The 16,410-nt window shown below is 37.2% G+C and overlaps 1 long non-coding RNA gene across 2 annotated transcripts; it reads left to right on the top strand.

The window, feature by feature from the left end:
* Positions 1–800: 800 nt before the first annotated feature.
* Positions 801–16,050, top strand: LOC141407979 (uncharacterized). 2 transcript variants are annotated; one of them, XR_012419752.1, is made up of 3 exons: positions 2,009–2,141; positions 12,424–12,507; positions 15,358–16,050. It is a non-coding gene; the product is annotated as an uncharacterized lncRNA (long non-coding RNA). The 2 variants fall into 2 exon arrangements; XR_012419753.1 differs by lacking the exon at positions 15,358–16,050 and having other exon boundaries at positions 801–2,141; positions 12,424–13,364.
* The last annotated feature ends 360 nt before the right edge of the window (positions 16,051–16,410 follow it).

Below are 16,410 nucleotides of genomic sequence, written 5' to 3'. Positions count from 1 at the left end.
AACCATCTCAGATGTCCTACCATGGGTGAATGGTTAAACAAACTATGGTGCATCTATATCTACCATGAAGTAGAACTCAGCAATAAAAAGGAATGAGCTATTCACACACAAAATAACTTGGATGCATCTCCAGGGAATTGTGCTGAATGAAATTTTTAAAAGCCCCAATTCCAAAAGGTTATATACTGTATGATTCAATTTCTGCAATATTTATTAAATGATAAAATTACAGAAGTGGGAAAATGATTAGTGGTTTTCAGGGGGTATATACTGTAAGGGTGAGAGGGCTGGAAGAGTGCAGTTTTATAAGGGCAGCATAAGGGACCCTTATGGTGATGGGACTATTCTGTATCTTGACTCTGTTGGTAGTCACATGAATCTACACATGTGATAAAATTGCATAGAATTAAACATATATACATACTCAAATGAATGCATGTAAAACTGGTAAAATTTGAATAAGGTAAATGGATCGTAATCAATGTCAATTTTCCAGTTGTGATATTATACTATAGTTATGCAAGATGATATTAGCATTGGGAGAAACTGGGTGATGGATATACAGAATCTTTCTGTATTATTTCTTGTAATTGCATATTTATCTTGATCTCAAAATAAAAAGTTAAATAAATAAGAGAGACCAAAAAGTGGCTTTCCAGTGGAGAACTGAGATAATCTGAGCATCTTATGCTCCAAATAGAGAAAGTATGCAGTAAAAATTAAAAAATTATACATCTGTAAATTATATTGAAATTTACACACCATTTTGGGGAAAAGTCAAAGAAGCAAAAACAGCAGCATACACTATTAGTTTTAACGTTAGGCTTTGAGACTATCTCTGGCCTTTTCTCTGGCCAAAGGGAAAGAAATTCTCAGATCTACTCTGAAGCCTTTCTTAGACTGAGAAGCCTCTGATAGCATTTCAAAGCAGCTTAGTGCCAAACATTCTTTGAGCATCCAGTAAGAGTCTGTTTGCAGCTTAATAGAAAGATTTTTTTAAGTTGCCTTTTGACTATACACAATGAGTTCTCTTTTTATCTGGTTCCTGATTACTCTCTGACCTTTATCATACAAAGAAACATCTTTCAGCCTGTTTCAATCTGTACTAAAATTCAGACAAGAGGAAGCATCCTCAAAGTTGGATTATCTGACTCCGAAGCCAGTGTGATCCTCCTACTGCCTTCAGCAGCTTTTCATAGTGTTCAGCCAGAACTGACATTTGTACATTCTACACTGCCAGCCCATAATGACCTCTCTCATCTCCAAACTTCTATAACAATTATTACCTATACGATACAATAAAAAAACACTCATTTTAAGTATAAGTTTAATGCCATGTTGACAAATGAATTCAGCCGTATATGACCATTGTTATAAGTAACAGAACATTTCCATCACCCTAAAAAGTTTCCTTGGCCTCTTGCTCTGGTCCCCAGTCCCAGGCAACCATTATTTTGCTTTTTATCACTATAGTTTTGTCTGTTCTAGAATTTTACTTAAGTGAAAGCAAAAAATGAATATTATTTTGTCATCTGGCTTCTTTAAATTCCTCAGCATAATTTTTTATATTTATCCATGCAGTTCTTCTTATCAGTTTATTTTTATTGGTGAGTAGTAGTCTTTTGTTATCTAAGTTATATAAGTGGTATTATATTTTGTTTATTCATTTACCTGTTCTTGGACATTGAGTCACTACAAGTTTTGGACTATTACAAATAAAGCTAATATGAATATTCATGTATGAGTCTTTGTATGCCATCATATGCTTTCATTTCTCCTGGGTAAATAACTAGAAGTGGAATGACTGGATCTAATAGCAAGTGTATATTTGTTTAACTTTATAAATACTAGAGTATTTTACATTCCCATCAACAACACATGAGAGTTCCAGTTGCATTCTTGCTAATACTTGCTTATTCTTTTTATTGTAGCCATTCTGGTGTGTGTATAGTTGTCTATCATATGGTTCTAAATTACATTTTCTTGATGACTAATAATGTTGCACAACTTTGTATGTGCTTACCAGCTTTCATATGTCTTTTTATTTTTTGAGAGTTCTCACTATATTGCACAGGCTGATCTGAAACTCCAGGGCTCAACCAACCCTCCTGCCTCAGTCTCCAGAGTAACTGGGATTACAGGTATATGCCACCATGCCTAGCTCATATATTTTCTTTCGTGAAGTATATGCTAAAATCTTCAGCTTATTTTTTTTTTTTTTTTTTTTTTTTTTTTTTTTTTTTTTTTTTTGGAGATGGAGTCTCGCTCTGTCGCCCAGGCTGGAGTGCAGTGGCGCGATCTCAGCTCACTGCAAGCTCCGCCTCCCGGGTTCACGCCATTCTCCTGCCTCAGCCTCCCGAGTAGCTGGGACTACAGGCACCGCCACCGCGCCCGGCTAGTTTTTTGTATTTTTTAGTAGAGACGGGGTTTCACCGTGTTAGCCAGGATGGTCTCGATCTCCTGACCTCATGATCCGCCCGTCTCGGCCTCCCAAAGTGCTGGGATTACAGGCTTGAGCCACCGCGCCCGGCCTCAGCTTATTTTTAATTGGGTTGTTTCTCTTCTTATGACTCAGTTTATGTACTATGGATAAAATTCTTTGTCAGGTACACAGATTATTAAAAATTGCCTCCCAATTCAAGGCTTAATTTTTGTTTTACTTTTGAACGTCTCTGAAGATCAGTGTTTTCATTTTAGTAAGATCCAATTTATTATTTTTTAAGTTTTGCTATTAGCTATTTTTGTCTTCTGTGAAAATTTTGCCTACCCCAACGTCATGAAGATTATCTCCTATGCTTTTGTCTAGATGTGTTATAGTTACATCTTTTATATTTAGTGCTAGGATGCATTCTAGTTTTCTTTTGATTCAAAAATAATAATAAAAACCAGAGCTCAACACCCTTTGTCTCCATTAATATAAAACTTATTTTAAGTGAACCTATTAAAGGATCTATGTTTTATTTTAAAAACCAAAGAATTACCAACCGTGTAATAAATAAGAACATTAAGATCTATCAGTGAGGGTTTCAAATATGTAAACTGCTTAGATTTTTAGAAAACTGCCTAGATTTCTCATCTGCCAAGGCAAAGGCATTAACAATAAGAATTCGTACCTTAATTGTGCACTTTTCAAGAATTCCACCTCTGGTTCTGTCTTTGCTCTTGAAATTCTTACAGCTCAATACATTTTGCATAGAAAACATGACAACAGGAGGGCTCAATAGCAATTCTCCCATTTTCCTGTAGTCAAGAGTTAGAAAAACCACTACACAATCAGTAAATTCTAAACCTGCTCTTTTTGTTCTCCTTTCTCTTCTCTGATGTTCTATTTCCAATGATTTATCCTCTGAAATGGGTTAGTCTCAGAAAATGTAGGAGGGAATTTCACAGTGAGTAAGGAAAGGCATTTTTAATATTGATTCTTTTTTTATTATTATTATATTTTAAGTTCTAGGGTACATGTGCACAACGTGCAGGTTTGTTACGTATGTATACACGTGCCATGTTGGTGTGCTGCACCCATTAACTCGTCATTTACATTAGGTATATCTCCTAATGCTATCCCTCCCCCCTCTCCGCACTCCAAGACAGGCCCCAGTGTGTGATATTCACCTTCCTGTGTCCAAGAGTTCTCATTGTTCAGTTCCCACCTATGAGTGAGAATATGCGGTGTTTGGTTTTCTGTTCCTGAGGTTTTCTATTCTTGCAACAGTTTACTGAGAATGATGGTTTCCAGCTGCATCCATGTCCCTGCTAAGGACATGAACTCATCTTTTTTTATGGCTGCATAGTATTCCATAGTGTATATGTGCCACATTTTCTTAATCCAGTCTGCCATTGATGGACATTTGGGTTGGTTCCAAATCTTTGCTATTGTGAATAGTGCCACAATAAACATACGTGTGCATGTGTCTTCATAGCAGCATGATTTAAAATCCTTTGGGTATATATCCAGTAAAGGGATGGCTGGGTCATATGGTATTTCTAGTTCTAGATCCTTGAGGCATCGCCTCACTGTCTTCCACAATGGTTGAAATAGTTTACAGTCCCACCAACAGTGTTAAGAGTGTTCCTATTTCTCCACATCCTCTCCAGCACCTGTTGTTTCCTGACTTTTTAATGATTGCCATTCTAACTGGTGTGAGATGGTATCTCATTGTGGTTTTGATTTGCATTTCTCTGATGGCCAGTGATGACGAGCATTTTTTCATGGGTCTGTTGGCTGTATGCATGTCTTCTTTTGAAAAATGTCTGTTCATATCCTTTGATGGGGTTGTTTGTTTTTTTCTTGTAAATTTGTTTGAGTTCTGGATATTAGCCCTTTGTCAGATGAGTAGATTGCAAAAATTTTCTCCCATTCAGTAGGTTGCCTGTTCACTCTGATGGTAGTTTCTTTTGCTGTGCAGAAGCTCTTTAGTGTAATTAGATCCCATTTGTCAATTTTGGCTTCTGTTGCCGTTGCTTTTGGTGTTTTAGACATGAAGTCCTTGCCCACGCCTATGCCCTGAATGGTATTACCTAGGTTTTCTTCTAGGGTTTTTATAGTTTTAGGTCTAACATTTAAGTTTCCAATCCATCTTAAATTAATTTTCATATAAGGAGTAAGGAAAGGATCCAGTTTCAGCTTTCTACTTATGGCTAGCCAATTTTCCAGCACCATTTATTAAATAGGGAATCCTTTCCCCATTTTTTGTTTTTGTCAGGTTTGTCAAAGATTAGATGGCTGAAGATGTGTGGTATTATTTCTGAGGGCTCTGTTCTGTTCCATTGGTCTATATCTCTGTTGGTACCAGTACCATGCTGTTTTGGTTACTGTAGTGTAGTTTGAAGTATAGTTTGTAGTTTGAAGTGTAGTTTGTAGTGTAGTTTGAAGTCAGCATGATGCCTCCAGCTTTGTTCTTTTGGCTTAGGATTGTCTTGGCAATGCAGGATCTTTTTTGGTTCCATGTGAACTTTAAAGCAGTTTTGTCTAATTCTGTGAAGAAACTCATTTGTAGCTTGACGGGGATGGCATTGAATCTATAAATTACCTTGGGCAGTATGGCCATTTTCACAATATTGATTCTTCTATCCATGAGCATGGTATGTTCCTCCATTTGTTTGTGTCCTCTTTTATTTCACTGAGCAGTGATTTCTAGTTCTCCTTGAAGAGGTCCTTTACTTCCCTTGTAAGTTAGATTCCTAGGTATTTTATTCTCTTTGAAGCAATTGTGAATGGGAGTTCATTCATCATTTGGCTCTCCGTTTGTCTGTTATTGGTGTATAAGAATGCTTGTGATTTTTGCACATTGATTTTGTATCCTGAGACTTGGCTGAAGTTGCTTATCAGCTTAAGTAGATTTTGGGCTGAGATGACGGGGTTTTCTAAATATACAACCATGTCATCTGCAAGCAGGGACAATTTGACTTCTTCTTTTCCTAACTGAATACCCTTGATTTCTTTCTCTTGCCTGATTGCCCTAGCCAGAACTTCCAACACTATGTTGAATTGGATTGGTGAGAGAGGGCATCCCTGTCTTGTGCCAGTTTTCAAAGGGAATGCTTCCAGTTTTTCCCCATTCAGTATGCTATTGGCTGTGGGTTTGTCATACATAGCCCTTATTATTTTGAGATAAGTTCCATCAATACCGAATTTATTGAGAGTTTTTAGCATGAAGGGCTGCTGAATTTTGTCAAAGGCCTTTTCTGCATTTATTGAGATAATCATGTGGTTTTTGTCTTTGGTTCTGTTTATATGCTGGATTACGTTTATTGATTTCCGTATGTTGAACCAGTCTTGCATCCCAGGAATGAAGCCCACTTCATCATGGTGCATAAGCTTTTTGATGTGCTGCTGGATTCGGTTTGCCAGTATTTTATTGAGGATTTTTGCATCGATGTTCATCAGGGATATTGGTCTAAAATTCTCTTTTTTTATTGTGTCTCTGCCAGGCTTTGGTATCAGGATGATGTTGGCCTCATAAAATGAGTTAGGGAGGATTCCCTCTTTTTCTATTGATTGGAATAGTTTCAGAAGGAATGGTACCAGCTCCTCTTTGTAACTCTGGTAGAATTCGGTTGTGAATCCGTCTGGTCCTGGACATTTTTTGGTTGGTAGGCTATTAATTATTGCCTCAATTTCAGAGCCTACTATTGATCTACTCAGGGATTCAACTTCTTCCTGGTTTAGTCTTGGGAGAGTGTAAGTGTCCAAGAATTTATCCATTTTTTCTAGGTTTTCTAGTTTATTTGCATAGCAGTGTTTATAGTATTCTCTGATGGTAGTTTGTATTTCTGTGGGGTCAGTGGTGATATCCCCTTTATCATTTTTTGTTGCATCTATTTGATTCTTCTCTCTTTTCTTCTTTATTAGTCTTGCTAGCAGTCTATCAATTTTGTTGATCTTTTCAAAAACCCAGCTCCTGGATTCATTGATTTTTTGAAGGGTTTTTTGTGTCTCTATCTCCTTCAGTTCTGCTCTGACCTTAGTTATTTCTTGCCTTCTGCTAGCTTTTGAATGTGTTTGCTCTTGCTTCTCTAGTTATTTTAATTGTGATGTTAGGGTGTCAATTTTAGATCTTTCCTGCTTTCTCTTGTGGGCATTTAGTGCTATAAATTTCCCTCTACACACTGCTTTAAATGTGTCCCAGAGATTCTGGTATGTTGTGTCTTTGTTCTCATTGGTTTCAAAGAACATCTTTATTTCTGCCTTCATTTCGTTATGTACCCAGTAGTCATTCAGGAGCAGGTTGTTCAGTTTCCACATAGTTGAACGGTTTTGAGTGAGTTTCTTAATCCTGAGTTCTAGTTTGATTGCACTGTAGTCTGAGAGACAGTTTATTATAATTTCTGTTCTTTTACATTTGCTGAGAAGTGCTTTACTTCCAACTATGTGATCAGTTTTGGAATAAGTGTGATGTGGTGCTGAGAAGAATGTATATTCTGTTGATTTGGGGTGGAGAGTTCTGTAGATGTCTATTAGGTTCACTGGTTGCAGAGTTGAGCTCAATTCCTGGATATCCTTGTTAACTTTCTGTCTCGTTGATCTGTCTAATGTTGACAGTGGGGTGTTAAAGTCTCCCATTATTATTGAATGGGAGTCTAAGTCTCTTTGTAAGTCTCTAAGGACTTGCTTTATGAATCTGGGTGCTCCTGCATTGGGTACCTATATATTTAGGATAGTTAGCACTTCTTGTTGAATTGATCCCTTTACCATTACCATTATGTAATGGCCTTCTTTGTCTCTTTTGATCTTTGTTGGTTTAAAGTCTGTTTTATCAGAGACTAGGATTGCAATGCCTGCCTTTTGTTTTGTTTTGTTTTCCATTTACTTGGTAGATCTTCCTCCATCCCTTTATTTTGAGCCTATGTGTGTCTCTGCATGTGAGATAGGTCTCCTGAATACAGCAAACTGATGAGTCTTGACTCTTTATCCAATTTGCCAGTCTGTGTCTTTTAATTGGACCATTTAATCCATTTACGTTAAAGTTAGTATTGTTATGTGTGAACTTGATTCTGTCATTATGATATTAGCTGGTTATTTTGCTCGTCAGCTGATGCAGTTTCTTCCTAGCATCGATGGTCTTTACATTTTGACATGTTTTTGCAATGGCTGGTACCAGTTGTTCCTTTCCATGTTTAGTGCTTCCTTCAGGATCTCTTGTAGGGCAGGCCTGGTGGTGACAAAATCTCTAAGCATTTGCTTGTCTGTGAAGGATTTTATTTCTCCTTCACTGATGAAACTTAGTTTGGCTGGATATGAAATTCTGGGTTGAAAATTCTTTTCTTTAAGAATGTTGAATATTGGCCCCCACTCTCTTCTGGATTGTAGAGTTTCTGCCGAGAGATCCGCTGTTAGTCTGAGAGGCTTCCCTTTGTGCATAACCCGACTTTTCTCCCTGGCTACCTTAACATTTTTTCCTTCATTTCAACTTTGCTGAATCTGACGATTATGTGTCTTGGAGTTGCTCTCTTCAGGGATTATCTTTGTGGCATTCTCTGTATTTCCTGAATTTGAATGCTGGCCTGCCTTGCTAGGTTGGGGAAGTTCTCCTCGATAATATCCTGCAGAGTGTTTTCCAACTTGGTTCCATTCTCCCCATCACTTTCAGGTACACCTATCAGACGTAGATTTGGTCTTTTCACATAATCTCATATTTCTTGGAGGCTTTGTTCATTTCTTTTTCCTCTTTTGTCTCTAAACTTCTTGCTTCATTTCATTCATTTGATCTTCAATCACTGATACTCTTTCTTCCAGTTGATTGAGTTGGTTACTGAAGCTTGTGCATTTGTCACGTAGTTCTTGTGTCATGGTGTTCATCTCTATCAGTTCGTTTATGGACTTCTCTGCATTGGTTATTCTAGCTATCCATTCTTCCATTCTTTTTTCAAGGTTTTTAGTTTCTTTGTGCTGGGTATGTAGTTCCTCCTTTAGCTCTGAGAAGTTTGATCGACTGAAGCTTTCTTCTCTGAACTCTTCAAAGTCATTCTCTGTCCAGCTTTGTTCCATTGCTGGTGATGAGTTGCATTCCTTTGGTGGGGGAGATGCCCTCTGAGTTTTTGAATGTCCAGCTTTTCTGCACTGCTTTTTCCCATCTTTGTAGTTTTATCTGCCTTTGGTCTTTGATGATGGTGATGTACTCATGGGTTTTGGTGTGGGTGTCCTTTCTGTTTGTTAGTTTTCCTTCTGACAGTCAGGACCCTCAGCTACAGGTCTGTTGGAGTTTGCACGAGGTCCACTCCAGACCGTGTTTGCCTGGGTATCAGCAGTGGAGGCTGCAGAAGATAGAATATTGCTGAACAGCAAGTGTTGCTGTCTGATTCTTGCTCTGGAAGCTTCATCTCAGAGGTGTAACCAGCTATGCAAGGTGTGAGGTGTCAGTCTGCACCTAGTGGGGGATGTCTCCCAGTTAGGTTACTCAGGGGTCAGGGACCCACTTGAGCAGGCAATGTGTCCATTCTCAGATCTCAACCTCCATGCTGGGAGAACCACTGCTCTCTTCAAAGCTGTTAGACAGGGACATTTACATCTGCAGAGGTTTCTGCTGCTTTTTGTTTAGCTATGCCCTGTCCCCAGAGGTGGAGTCTACAGAGGCAGGTAGGCCTCCTTGAGCTGTGATGGGCTCCACCCAGGTTGAGCTTCCCAGCGGCTTTGTTTACCTACTTAAGCCTCAGCAATGGCAGGCGCCCCTCCCCCAGCCTCACTGCCGCCTTGCAGTTAGATCTCAGACTGCTGTGCTAGCAATGAGGGAGACTCTGTGGGCGTGGGACCCTCTGGGCCAGGCATGGGATATAATCTCCTGGTGTGCCATTTGCTAAGACCCTTGGTAAAGCTCAGTATTAGGGTGGGAGTTACCCAATTTTCCAGGTGTTGTGTGTCTCAGTTTCCCTTGGCTAAGAAAACAAATTCCCTTCCCCCTTGCGCTTCCCAGGTGAGGCGATGCCTCACCCTGCTTCAGCTCTTGCTGGTTGGGCTGCACCCACTGACCAGCACCAACTGTCTGACACGCCCCAGTGAGATGAACTGGTACCTCAGTTCAAAATGCAGAAATTACCCATCTTCTGTGTTGCTCATGCTGGGAGCTGGAGGCTGGAGCTCTTCCTATTCGGCCATCGTGGGCATGCCCGCCTCCTGATTTTTCGATTCTTTTCTAAATGTATGTGAAAACATATATGAATAAGCACTTCACTTTTTTTTTTTTTTTTTTTTTTTTTTTTTTTTTTTTTTTTTTTTGAGATGGAGTCTTGCTTTGTTGCCAATGCTGGAGTGCAGTGGCACAATCTCGGCTCACTGAAACCTCTGCCTCCTGAGTTGAAGCGATTCTCCTGCCTCAGCCCCCCAAGTAGCTGGGATTACAGGTGTGTGCCACCACACACAGCTAATTTTTGTAGTTTTAGTAGAGATGGAGTTTCACCATGTTGGCCAGGATGGTCTCGATCTCTTGACCTTGTGATCTGCTCACCTCGGCCTCCCAAAGTGCTGGGATTACAGGCATGAGCCACCGCACCCAGCCTAAGCACTTCACTATTAAATTTAAATATTCTATTCCATTAGCTATGTATGTGCATACATATATACACACATACACACACATGCATACATACACAGAGAGACAGATGATTGATTGATAGATCAATGATAGACATGACAGATTGATAGATGATAAAAAGATAGATGATAGATAATAGATATAGATAGATAGACACGTACATACATAGATACATATATGAATGGATACATTGATAGATAAACTAGTGGTCTATACCTAATGCAAATGAGATTCCAAAATACCATTCTGGTGTCAGTAATTCTGAGAAAGAGGGTCTTGAAATTGCTCTGACTCAATCTCCACACAAAATAACCCTAATCTACACATTATGGCCCAATATTGTGATAATCGTATTATATTTTAAATGTTTTTGCACTTGAAGATATTTGAGTACAATCCCAAAATATACTTTGAGTGTCTGTAATGAAAAACACTATGCAATGTTCTACAGTGATTTTGAACTCCAGCTGCACATTAAAATAACCTAGGGAATTTTTATAAAATAACAATGGCCAGGCCTATCCCAATTAATTGAATCAAAGTTTCTGAGTCTGAGGCTCAGAGTACACGTCATGTTCAGACAGATGGAGAGCCATTGTTCTAGATCAGAAGTTCTCAAAATATGGTCCATGGAACAGTGGAGGTCCCTGAGACCCTTTCAGGGGATCTATGATGTCAAAGGTCAAAACTTTCCCCAAAATTCCTATATACAGTCAGCCCTCCATATCCACAAGTTCCACATCCATAGATTCAACCATGCAGAAGGTTGAAAATTTTTTTTTAATTCATAGTTACATCTGTACTGGGCATGTACAGATTTTTTCTTATTTCTTAAACAATGCAGTATAACAACTATTTACATAACACATTGTATTAGGTATTGTAAGTAATCTAGATATACTTTAATATATATGAGAGGATATACACAGGATACATGCAAATACTATACCATTTTATATAAGGGACTTGAGAACCCATGGATTTTGGTGTCCATGAGGTCCTGGAATAAATCCCCCATGCATACTGAAGAATAACTGTAATTGCTAAATTGAGCTTTAGTATGTAATATATACATTTTTGTAAAGTTGAATTGAATTAATCATGATTTTGATCTCACCCAAATTAATAGAGTTTTTCTTACCCAGGACATTTTATATCAGAGAGTAAGAGAACTGACAGAAGAAAATACAAATGTTCCTGCACCTTTAAGTTTACTCAGAGGTTTGAAATAAGAAAAACAAATCATTATTTGCAAGTTCACTCTTCTGTGCTTATAGGAACAATTTGTTGGAAAAGTTTCAACAGCACCACCTTAATATAAAGAAGAAAATAACTTTTCCAACACTTAATAACAAAGTATTAGAACTAACCAAAGCAAGAGGAATAGAAGGTGAGGTGATTATTCCTTTGGCCCTTCAGGGAGTGTCCTCAGTTTGTGTCCTTGCCGGAAGCAATATCGAGCTATTTATGTTTAAGAGTCAGCTGCTTGTGGTGAAAGTGAGCAGGCCCGAGGAAGACCTCTCTATACTGCTGATCAAGAAAGATGAAGACAAAAATAGAAAAGTGGAAATGATCCAAAAAGAAAACCAGAAAATATGTCTTTTTAGGAGCCAGAGGGGAATCAAAAATCACATCCAAATAATACTGAACAGATAAATATGGCCTAGAGGAGAAAGAAAAGTAACTCAGTATTACTGAAACTCAAAATAAGTGCCTGTCACTTCTCACAGAGTAATGCATCAGAAGTCAGAGATGGAAAATTAAAATGTCTACAAGAATTCAGGCTTTCTCTAGTTGGTTGGCACATTCTAAGAGTTACTATATGCAATTTTCCTGAGGGTGTAGGGAAATTTTTTCCATTGTTATCTGAACATAATATGGCATAGTTTTTTTGAGGACAAAAAAAGGTGAAAATGTGTAGTCATTGATCAAGAAATCCCATTTATAGGAATTCCTCCTTGAGAAATAATTAAACATGAGCACAAAGATATATTCACAAGAATGTTTGTCACAACATTGTTTGTGACTAAGAAAGAGGCTGACCATTGTAAACCTCCTACATGGCCATAATAGGGATGGTTAAATACAGTATAGTACTTTGTACATTGTTGTAGTTAGAATAACAAGATAGATCAACAGAATATATACTATACTCCCAGTTGTATAAAAATGCCTTGACTAAATATATGTGTATGAACTTAAGTATACTGAAAAATTTTTAAATAATTTCCTGGATAGAGGAATATTATGCGGGAAAAATGTATTGAATATATACATATGTGTATATATATGTTCATACATACATATATGCACATATATACTCCTTAATTGTCTTTATATACTCATAGTTTGATATTTTATAAATTTGAAAATTAAATTGTGTATTTCCATGTAGAGAGAAGACAAGAAACTTCTAGAAGGACTATGAAACCTTGAAGAGGAAACTGAAGGATTTATAGCCTTGTAGGACTGTGAGATGGTAGAGTGCTTTTATTGTTTTTCCCTCTGAAGGTTGAGATTTTGGAGGAAAAGTAGTATGTGGGAAGTGAGCAGCTGGAGACATGGGTAGGTAGAGAGCCTCCATCTCTCCAGCTATTCACTCATATCTATATCTATATCTATATCTATATCTGTATGTATATCTATATCTATATATCTATCTATCTACCTATCCACCTATGTAGAGAGATGGAGAGCTAGACCTCTCCCTCTACATACACATATATATATACACACACACACACATACATACATACACACAAACAGATATATAATCAAAGAATGTGACTGGATTTCTAAACCATGGGTATGGTGAGTCAGGAATGTATTTATGTCACACAAGTGGTGAGATATGGACTACATGTTATTTGACTTCTTCAAGAGAAATTTATATTGAATAGGATGAGCTGGAGAAAAAAAAATGCCCAGATAAAATTTGACAATTTTTACTCTAGGGCATCAGTTTTTCCTGCACCCCATAGAAGATGTTGTAAAATTATTCACATGCCTTTCACATTCCTGAATTAACATCTAAAAATTCTAATATAAGTATAAATGGTTACAAAGGATGTAAATTTCTTGTGTATTTTAAATAATGACATTTAAAAATAGAATCATGTCTACACATTTAATGTGAGTGAAATCTACCTAAATACCATAATAATTTGAGTTCTTCATTTGCAGTCAGGATTTTATATCATTCCTTTTTCTCTCTAAACTTACATTTTCATTTCCCCATCCCCAAAGAATTTGATTTTAATATAATATATTGTTATGTTTAAAGTATTTTATTGATCAACCTATCATATTATCTTCAATAAAATATGTATATAAACTTAATTTTTAATTTTTAAAAATTTTATGGGAACATTATGGCAGTGCTTCTTCTGGATTGAATTATAGCTAAAATTATTAATCAAATCATAAATATATCTAAAATTAGTATAGTTAGCAAACACAAAAGTAAAATTTTACTGGGAATTTGTCTCTTATTGAAATGATGGTGCTCTTTTTGTTTAATTAGTTAATGTAGCCATGGATGATTATTATTTTTATCTACAATGAGGGGCCAGTGGAAATTAATAGCCAAAAGAATGGTTAGGCCATTATTAGGAGCTGAACATACAAACAGTGTTGTTAAATGCATAACTTACAATACCCAACTCTAACATAATATCCTTTGGAAAAGCTCATTTGCTCCTATGTGTGCCTCAAGTTGAAGGCTGCTGTTATGAAATATGTCAGAGTAACATAAAGTGATGGTGAAGATCCAACAGGCAAAATGAGAAAGTCACTAGGTAGGGGGTCAGTAACATCATAGTCTCCAAAATCTATACACCAATGTGCAAACAATGGATAATAACATATATCCAATAGCATAGGGTGATAAATAGAGCCTCATACTGAATACCAGGCTTAGTAAATGATGTGAGATGATGGAAAACTATGATGTAGTCTAAACGAACAGAGATATTTGAGGGAAGGCGCAGTAGGACTATATGTTATACATATCCTACACACCTGGTCTGTGGGCGAGTGTTAAAAATACAGAAGCCTGGGCTGTATGACCTAATTAATCAGGTTCTCAGAGGATAAGTCTAAGAATATGTTCTACAATAATTCCAGGCTTCAGGTCTGTCATATTTGAGAACAACTTAGTACATGGAAAAGAGAACTCAATAATTTCAAAGGAAAAATTAGCCATGAAGCCTTTAAAAGTGAAGATAAATCAAGATGGTTGAAAAGGTTTTAAAACAGTCTCATGATGCAAATATAAAATATTCCAATGAACCAGAAAAGGCGGAGTTCTCAAAAGCAGTGCTGTTACATAGAAATATAATGTGAGCCACATATGTAACTCTAAATTTACTTGTAGTCACATTTCAAAAAGTTAGAGGAAACAAATGAAATTTATTCTAATGGCATAATTATTAAACCAATATTTTCAAAATATTGTTATTTCAACATGTAATAAATATAAAAATTATTTTAAAATATTTTGCCTTCTTTTTTAAAATGAACTCTTCAACATCTGGTATATATTTTGCACTTTGCAGTACTTTTCAATTCAGAATAGCCACATTTTAAGTATTCAAGAACCGCCTGCAACTGGACAGCACAGATTTAAAGAAAATAGATGACAATAGAAGGGACTCTCTGAAGTTCAGATGTAAAAACAAGAAACGTGTATAAAATGTAGTAAAAAGAATACTGTACTTTAAGATACTTTTGGCAGCAAGTAAAAGCTTCAAACCCCAAACCTCAAAAAAGCTTAAAGGGGAAAGCCAGTAGCATTCATCGCAGGAAGTCCTGAAGTAGGGCAGACTCAATCATGTCATCAAAGACCAGGTTCTTTTCATGTTTTTATTCTGCCATCTGGGTGTTGCCTTTATCCCAAGGCCGATAACACAATGGCAGCAGTAGTCCCAGACGTCACATCTTGATATAACAGCATTCAGAAGTAGAAGAAAGAGAGCATCTCTTTTTGTGTGTCTCTCCCAGTAGTGATAAAACTTTGCAAAGACTGCTCCCAATAGGATTTCTTTCATATCTCATTAACTGGAGTTGAGTTAAATGCCATTTCTTAGCCAATCACCATCAAGAAGTGGACATGGCAAGTTATAATTTTGGTTAGGTAAGATGAAGTAGCCGTTCTCCGACCTGTCTTTCCCATTGAATGCAGTAGTAAAACCAGGACAAAACACATAGGACAAAATGCAAATATCTACTTGAGGACTCTTGAAAGTGAATAGTACCAGGCAGATTGGGAAAGGAAATGGGATTCAAATCACCTCTGACCAGCAGTGAGTTATCATTTTTTGCCCTCCAGTTTTTCACTGCCTGATCTCAAGGCAACCCAAAAGCCAGATGTGAACACTGATGTGGGTGGAGAGATCTCAAGAAGCAGCCCACTACTTCCCACTCAAGAAGCAGGAGAGTCTACTGGCAGCAACAGTCATGGCAGCAGGAGCCTACAGCACCCAAAACAGAAGACTTGTACAAAATATAGAAAAAAGAATACTGTACCCTAAGATATTTCTGGCATAAATTTCTTCTCTGAGCAGAGGAGCTGTGGCCCCAAGAGGGTAGCAAGAATCCCCACTAATTTTTTCTCTCTCTAGCCTCTTGAGGCTTGACTGTGGAGTTGGAAATGTGGCAGAGCAGGGTAAATAAAGCCCCAGCTTTCCAACCACAAAAAGGGAATGCAGGGAACTATCAATTTCTGGGGAGACAGTAGAGAAGAAGGAGCTCAAAAAGCAACTTTGATAACCAAATTCAAAGAAATTCTTCATGACCCAAGATTATGCAAAGTTGTCTTAGATATGACACCATACAGATAATCTATTTAAAAATTGATGAACATTATCTTTTTTAAAAAATTGTTCTATGAAAGACATTGAAATATAATGATGAAATAATGTATAGATTGGTGAAAGTCTATTTAAAATATATATCTGACAAAGAATTTGTATCCAGAACATATAAAGAACTGTTATAACTCAATAATAAAATAACTCAATTAAAAATGGGCAAAAGACTTGAACTTCATCACAATGGACATATGTAAATCAACTAAGTGCATCAAATATGTTCAACATCGTTAGCCACTGGGGTAATGGAAATTAAAACCATGACAAGAGACCAGTACATACCTATGATAATGACTACGTTAAAAAAAAAAAAAACTAATGTAAAGACTGATGATGATACCATAAGCAGGTGAACATGCAGAGCAGCAGGTACTCTTGTAAATTGCTGATGGCAACAAAAACTGACTCAGCCACTCTGGAAGACTGTTTGGCAGCTTCTTATGAAGTTAAATATACACTTACTATATGGCCATTAATCCTACTCCTGAGTGTTTGCCCTAGGAAAATGTTCA

Source organism: Macaca fascicularis, chromosome 11 (genome assembly GCF_037993035.2).
Source record: "Macaca fascicularis isolate 582-1 chromosome 11, T2T-MFA8v1.1".
Lineage (NCBI taxonomy): Eukaryota > Metazoa > Chordata > Mammalia > Primates > Cercopithecidae > Macaca > Macaca fascicularis.
The sequence above is the reverse complement of the archived record's forward strand: the minus strand, read 5'-3'. Positions and strand labels throughout refer to the sequence as shown.